Source organism: Trichechus manatus, unplaced genomic scaffold (assembly GCF_000243295.1).
Source record: "Trichechus manatus latirostris isolate Lorelei unplaced genomic scaffold, TriManLat1.0 scaffold00048, whole genome shotgun sequence".
Lineage (NCBI taxonomy): Eukaryota > Metazoa > Chordata > Mammalia > Sirenia > Trichechidae > Trichechus > Trichechus manatus.
Genome location: NW_004443984.1, coordinates 4,144,592 through 4,151,831, shown reverse-complemented (window position 1 = coordinate 4,151,831; position 7,240 = coordinate 4,144,592).

The window sequence follows — 7,240 nt, the reverse complement described above, 5'->3', positions numbered from 1 at the left end:
TACGAGCTTCAGGAAAAACATACACCATTTCTTAAAAGCCACTTCAACACTAATCAAAACACATTCGAGACCGAGTCCCTGGTGAGAGGGTGGGGTGGGATTTGTGGGGTCTTTATCAGAATAAGAGGATAACTTCCTTTCCCGGCTCTAGCTCCTGCCCCCTTCCCCACCTCAGACCTCCATGTCAGCCTCTGTGTTTGACATAAGGCAGTGAGGGTTGGGTGTGACACAGACTGTGCTTGGCATGAGGGGCCAGGAATCCTGAGGAAGACTGCTGTATTGGTGTGAGTCACGCTGTGGTCTGCATCCCTGTGTCTTGTCGACAAGCTGTCGGTGTGCTCCCCATGTGTCTGCAGATAAGCCTTGGTTGTGCTGTACTTCGTGATGCCGTAAAGGAAGTTCTAGTGAGGAAAAAGTAATAAAAGTTCTCTATTTGAAATACAGGCAGCACTTGGATGGAGTTGGCCTGGACACTGGCTGTACACCCTGGGTGAGGGCAGTCAGCCTCCTTTTCACTGCAGATGGGTATGTGTGTGATGAGGTGGCCTTTGGGTGATTCACTGAGGCAACTCCAGTAATCCAGTGTCAGCATTGAAGGGGCCTTTGAAAACCTAGGTTGAAGGTACCTGGCCAGGGGCCTGTGCACCCTCTTAAATGTATATAAGATTATATGTGCTTTTTTCCTGGGGAGAGTCCACAGTGTTTGTTCTTGACAAACTTACTCTGTGCTGGCCATGAGCCAGGGCCAGGGCTCAGTGCCGGGACAGTGGTCCAGACAGGATCCAGATGAACTCAGGGTGTAAGTTGAGTGTGACGGGACTGGGACAGGCATGGTGGGAAGTGTGTTTTAGTGATGTGGGTACCCCCAGGTATAGCACTGGCTCTGCCACTTAGGAACTGTGGCAATGAATCAGTCCCCTCTTTCCTTGAGCCTCAGTGCCCTCATCTGTGAAAAAGGTACAGTAACCCTTACTCTTCCTGTGCCCCCCGGTTTTGTGAGACTGAGGTGACCATTATCGTATGATGACTCTTGGAAAATGGACAGTGACAATTCCACCTCCTTAGTAGTGTACTTATCTCAGGAGCAAAAGGCAGTTTGGACCAAGTAACGGTTTTAAAAAGATAAAATTCGTAACTACTGTAACTGAGCTCTTACTATATGCCAGGCACTGTGCTAAGCCCGTAACTTTATCTTGTTTAATTAACGGTCCTGTTGAGCCCAGATGGTACTATCTCCCTTGACTGCTGAGGGCATCAATGCTCAGAGAGGAAGGTAGTGTCCAGGGTCATGCCTCGTGGACTTTGCAGAGCACCGGCCCAGACTCAGATCTGTGTGACCCTCAGCCCCACCATGTCCTGGCCTCCCAGGAGCCAAATCTGCTATCGTGCTGCTCGTGGATCCTATTTGCATAGTGACCTTCACAGAAAGGCCACTCTCTTCAGGCTCCTCTGTCCAGGGACGCCCCAGACCTCTGCCCACCCCTGCTCGGCTATGGCTTGTAGGGTCTCCTCGGGCGTTTATCTCTGTCCTTTTCAAACAGTGATATTTAAAAGTGCGGAACCTGGAGGCGGAGGTGGAGTTTTTGATGACGGCCGTCAGGCAGACTCGCTGTGAATTCCGAGTGGATTACAGATGACTAAGAAATTCTCTCCTTTCTTCTTTTCTCATAATCTGAGAAGACACCCAACAAGTTCATCTTTCGGTTTAAATTTGGCCAGTGTCTTTAGTCTCCAGATGTCTCAAATTATGAATCCTGAGCACCTGCCGTCTGCTCTTTCATGCATAACAGATGAAGCCGGGAAGAACAAAGTTGCCTTTCAGATTTGATGTGACCTTCAGCTTCAGTGGGTAGATTTTGGGGGTCTTCTCTCCCAGGAGGAGAAACCAGCCCACTTATGTCTCCTACGACTTTTCAACAAGCCCGGATAGGAAATCTGGGCTGCTTCCATGCCTTCGATGCTGGTTGGGGCCTGGTCTTCACCTGTCCTTCCTCCCTCCACCCCTCCCCATGTGTGTGTCAGAACAGGCGGCCTGCTTATTTATTAGGAAGCAAACCTTTCTCCAGTGCATACCACACTGGATGTTAAGGCCTCACAACCATTCTACAAGGTGGGTGGTCATATTCCCGTTTTTGGAATGGGACAACTGAGGGTCAGGATAAATGAATTGATCGAACTCTCATAGCCAGTAAGGGGGAAGAGGGGAGCTGGGAATGAACCCTGGTCTGTCTAAATCCACAACTTGAGTATTTCCACTGCTCCCTGTAGAGTGAAGGGCAAACCCAAGCCAAGTTGCCCATGCCCTGCTCTGCCGTGCCGGCAGGTCGACAGTCTACTACAGAACAGACTGGGGAGGCTGCCGTGCTAGATACTAAGTCAGGGCCGACTCCATAGACTGGTCAGAACAGATCTTCCCAGGGGACTGCCCTTTGAGGCTGCTTCTCTGGACATGCCAGTCACATCAGGGTGTGCCCCATTGCATCAGGCCTCCCTCCTTGCCCCCAGCAGGCATTGCCCAACCTGCAACGGCTGTTCCTCAGGGGAAGTCGGCTGGCTCCCTCTGGGAGCAAACTCGCCCATGCCTTGTGGCAGTGAATGCCAGCCTCAGAGCAGCCAGGAAGGTGGAGAAAAACACATCTCTGGAACACCAGCAGCATCTACACACGTTAGTTTAAGCTGCTGCACAGCAACTGTGCTTGTAGGTATTATTAACCCATTTTAGAGGTGATGACACTGAGGCCCACAGAGGTTATATGACCTACCAGCTTCACACAGCTGCTAAGAGGCAGGCCTGGGATTCAGAGCCCGCTGTCCTGGGTGGCCCCGCCAGCCCTTTGCAGGCCACTAGGAGCATTTGGAGAGCACAATGACGTTGCTTATGTAGGAGCTCCTGAGGCCAGCACAGAGCAACTCTGAGATCTCCAAAGCATTGTCAAGCGCTTGGAAATGGGACCAAAAAAGAATGGTGCTTTTAAGCTCATAGCTGTGCTACCTTGTGCAAGTTACTTACCCTCTCTGGCCTTAGTTCCTGGTTTAGTCCTTAATTAGGATAATACCAACCTCAGAGCTATGAGGATTTGGACCAATGGGAAGCCCTTAGTGCAGTGCCTGGCACAGAGTTGCTGGATCAGGTTGATGCCTTTTTTTCCTGCCAGGACAGAGGTAGCTGTCAGAAGTCCTTGTTGCCAGGCAGCAATTCTGACTATACCTGCTGAGCCCCAGCATGTGATGGCTGAAGCACAGCTGCTGCCTTTGACCTTTTCACAGTCCAGGGATTGTGGGTCATGGTGCCCCATAAAGTTCCTGGGTATGGGCTAGGTTTGCACCACACCAGGGGACATGTGAAGTCAGAGCTGAGGATGGTAGCTGGGGAAGTCAGGGAGGGCTCCTGGGAGTACGGGGTGTGCCAGTTGGGCTGTGAAGAGGGTAGAAGGTTGGAGCCTCTTATCCACTAGCCTGGAGCCCATGAGGTCAGGGCCCGTGTCTGAGTCACCTGGCGCAGAATAGCTTATCAGAAGAGGGAGAGCCAGCCCAGCTTCCCTTGAGCTCTGCTGTGTGAAGGGGCAGCCCTGGGTCAGCAAGCAGCACTGGAGCCTCTGCAGCTGCATGGTCCACTTTGCAGGTTGTCTGGTCAGAAGGCAAGCCCGTCCTGTGCAGACTCACCTGTGCACACTAGGCTTAGTGCTCTGGGTCCCCGTTACACACAGACCTCAGGGGATTGCATTTCACTGCAGAAGCTTATTGGAACTTAGCTTCCGGGCACATGGCCCAGCCTGGTTTGGTGAAACATGTATGGTCCACTTTCTGCCCTCACCAAAGATCTGGGTTTTCAAAATGTCCTTAAAGTGAGATTCTAGGATGGTAGTGCTGAAAGAGCCCGTAAGAGTCCTCCAGCCCATCCACTTTGTTCCCAGCTGGGGAATTGAGGCCCACAGAGGGAACAGGACTTCCCCAGGCCATGCAGGCAGTTAAGCAGAGCTGAGTTTGCACCCTATTCTTTTCATGGACCCCAGGCCCGGTCCTCCGCCCACCCCATCTCGCTGGAAGGGAACCACAAGCTTGAGGTCTGTGGGGCTTGTGGGGAAGTGAAAATAATTATGACAACAAGAGGCTGGAGAAAAGGACCTTGGTGAATTCTCAAGCACGTAATGAGCATCAACTCATCTTCTGTCTCTTCAGTCTCCCTCCTCAAGGGCCCCAAGTCCTCATATGCGGCTTGAGCTGCCAGCACAGCTGCCTGGAAGAGACAGCATAGACTGGTGGTTCTGAGCACGGCCTCTAGAGCAGACTGGGCTGTGCCTGACCCCATCTTTGCCACCTACTAGATGTGTGCCTTTGGCCAAGTGACCTGAAAACTTTGTGCCTCAGTTTCCTCAATAGGTGGATGACACTCAAGTTCAAATAGGGTTGTTGTAAGGAGTAAATGAGTTAATAGAAGAGTTACTACTTGTAAAGTGCTGAGAATACCTTTCACTGTTGTCACTGTTCTTATTGTTGAGGGCTGGTCTAGGTGGGGCGGAGCAGGGGGCTGGGTAAGACCCACCCAAGGTGGCAGAGTTGGGAGGGGGCACATCATGTCCCACAAGCATCCACCCTGATGCCACTATGTTGCACACTCTGGCCCCTCCTTCTCATCAGATTGTGCCCTCAAGAAGAGCTCTAGAAACCTCATGCTCAGCATTCGGTCAGGAAAGCGTTCCATTCTAGGTGTTTCAAGAAGGTAGGTATTTAATAAAGGGAATCAGCTCAAAAAAGCATTGGAAGGGCTGGGGCGTGGAGGAGGTCCCTGCAGGGACTCAGGGAATCAGAGAGGGTGGGAGTACGGGGAGCTGCTGCCCTCGATCTCGGCGGCCCCTGCTGCCGCAGCAGCAATGGTTTCCACTGCTTCCGCCTTCTAGATCGCGGGTGATGGCACCTCCCGGGCAGAAGCTGGTTGGAACCTTGGTGGCAAAGGAAGATGGAAAAAGTGACTTCCAGGCTTTTCGCCCCTGAGTACAGAAGGGCACATAGGAGGGAAAGAAAATGGTGCCGAGATGCCAGCCGGCACCCCATCTGCCCTGGCACTCCTGTGGGGTGTGCTGGGTGTGAAAGAAACTAGAGGTGGTTAGCCCAGAGAAAACCTTGCTGCCATGCCTGCTATGTGTCGGGTGCTCTGCTCAGAGTTCGCCCATTATCATTTAATCCTCACAAAAGCTATGTGAGACCCAAGACTCGGGGCGGGGGGGTGAAGTGTCCAATTAAGTGACAAAGCCAGGACTGTACCTCAGGTCTGTCTGCACATGGGCTTGGGCTTGTCCCCTGGAGGCTCTTGGAGCCAGGCTGGGGTCAGGAGTCATTCATTCAACATGCACTTGTCGAGCATCTACTATGTGCTAGCCTTGGTTCTAAGTGCTCAGAACGTGGCAGCAAAAAGATGAACAAAAATCCCGGTTCTTGTGGAGTTGATATCCTAGTGGGAAGGATAGTGAATCTCCCAAATATATGTACCTAACGTGTGGTGCTAAGTATTGTGATGAAGAAAACTCGGGGGGAGGAGGTGGAGAGTGACATGGGGGGAGGGGCAGCTGTTTTCTAGAGGTGGTCAGAGACGTTGAAGGGAGACCTAAAGGAGATAGGGAGGCAAACCCCGTGGTTACCTTAGGGATGAGCAAAGGCCCTGAGGCAGGCGGAAATTTGGAATGATCAAAGAACAGGAGGAACAAGGAGGTCAGTGTGGCTGAAGAGGAGAGAGCAAGAGAATGAGATCAGAGAGAGCAGGACCTGGGAGGCCATGGTGAGGGCTTTAGACTTGCTTCTGAGTGAGGTTGAGAGTCATTGGAGGGTCTTTCAGGGAGAGACATGATTACACAGAAATCTGCTGTGAGGGTTGATGCTAAGAGGCCTGTTAGGGGGCTGTGGCAGTTGTCCAAGGTCAGGCCCAAGAGAAAGCAGGCCATGGGCTTTAAAAGGGACAGGTGGAAGATAGAAAATGGAACGGCATTTTCCTCCCTGTTTTCCAGTTGGGGGCATCTGGGTTAGTTGAGGAAAAGGATGCGTGCGTGGCCAGGGGGCTGGGTTTGAAGGTGTTTACAAATCTGCGTGTCGTGACTCTGGGTGTCTGTACGTTTGGGGCTTGTGTATTCTTAGGTGATGTGGGGTGTTGTGTCTCCAAGTCTCTGCCAGCCGTGAGACTGTGATGAGGCCAGTGTCTCGGAACACATTTTGTTCATTCTCTGGGTGTGGGTGAGTGTGTGCTGGCTTAGTAGGTCTGTATGTGCAGCAGGTGTGTGTACGTGAACATGAGCATGCGTACATCTGAGTGCAGGGTGAGCAGGCCTGTGTGTTTGTGCGTGTGTGGGTACCTGCTTGTCTGTAGAGTGGAGCAGTGGGAGGGAGTGTGTCTGATTTTGGCCCTGTCACTTGAGGCCCTGCTTGCTTGAGTGTCTACAGATTTTACAGTGAATCAAAGCAGATGGCTCCTGGGACCCAGCAGGGTTGGCATGTGCTTCTTGGGGGCTTGGGTTGAGGGTCTGTTCTCTGGGGGAGTCTCCAACAGCTGAAGGAGGGAGAACACCCAGCCCCAGGCCCCATAGTGCAGTGCCTTAAACCCAGAGACACCCTCCTTCCAGGTGACCAGGTTGGACCAGGGGTCTTACCCCCCATTTACGAAGACCAAATGGTATTTAGGCTCCTCAACCCCTAAATGACAGTCAGATTCTTAAGCCTGGAGAGCCCTCAGGGAAAGCAGGGCTTTAGCACTGTAGAAAGAGCACAGTCCGAGAGACCTGGGTTCAAATCCACTCCTGTCACTAGCTCCATGGCTACATTAAATTTCAGTTTTCTCATCTTTAGAGTGGGCGCTCACCTCATGCTGTTATTGTAAAGATTAAATAATACTAAAAGCTGGCATGTATCGAGCACTTACTGTGTGCCAGGTACTATGCTAAGGGCTTTACCTGAATTGCCTCATTTAATCCTCACGTCAACCCTCTGTGGTGGGTACTCTTCATCTCCCACTTTACATAAGAAAAAACAGTCTCAGAGAGGTTAGGCTACTTGCTCAGGGTCATACAGCTTAGAAGGGACAGAGCCTGGATTTGAACCAGGCAGCTGGGCTTCAAAAGCAGCAGCCTGAGACAGTGAATATAAAGCAGTGCCTGGCTTACAGTAGATACGTGGTCAACGGAGGCTGTTATTATTGATGCCAGGTAGCCACTCAGGATCAAATTCATGACCCCCAAAAGACAGCTCTGGACTTCCA